Source organism: Anopheles cruzii, unplaced genomic scaffold (genome assembly GCF_943734635.1).
Source record: "Anopheles cruzii unplaced genomic scaffold, idAnoCruzAS_RS32_06 scaffold01251_ctg1, whole genome shotgun sequence".
NCBI lineage: Eukaryota > Metazoa > Arthropoda > Insecta > Diptera > Culicidae > Anopheles > Anopheles cruzii.
The window spans coordinates 3490-4237 of NW_026454836.1; positions in this window are offsets into that span (position 1 = coordinate 3490).

Genomic DNA, 748 nt, shown 5'->3' on the forward strand with positions numbered 1-748 from the left:
GGTTTCATGTGGTACGGTTCCACTTCACGGTTGGCGATTGCGTGACCGAATTAATTGTACAAACCCGCCGAGCGGCCAGGGGTTCGGCTGGGGTGGTACCTTCGGTGCTGCACACACCAGGATCACCTCGAGACGAGGTGTCCTGATGACCCCATGAACTCGTGGAATGGTTTCGCGGGCGGTACAATCGACCGAGTAACACCCTCTTTAACTTTCACGGTAAAACACCTTGCGACTGGCGCTCGCGGAGTAAGTATGTCCTGGTGGATAACTTATCTTGGACGAGTCATGTTGCGGTTCGGAACATATTCGAACATGTTTTCAGATTGGTTTTAGTGTATTTATTCACGCCAACTGAGAACGGGCCTTGCGTCTTACATCGTGCTATATATGTTAGTGTTTTATTACAATGCCATCTACACTGTCGTAAGAACGTGCTGTGGCCTGAAAGTGGACCAGTAACACTTTGCGTACCCTACCAAAACACACACGCAAACAGCAACCCCACTTTGGTGCTGCTGCTGCTGACCCGTATTTTATTGAACAATTGCCGTTCTTTAAATTCCCCGCCATTAATGGCCGCCGCCGACGATGACGGCGCTGGGTTTGTGTGTAATTACACCGGTTAAGGAAATTGCCCCAAAATTGTAGCCATCCACGGCACACACCGCAGCACGGAAGGTGGTCAAATATTTAACCAGGCGCCACACACACTCTCTCGGGTGGACAGCCGCGTGAAGGAGTTCCA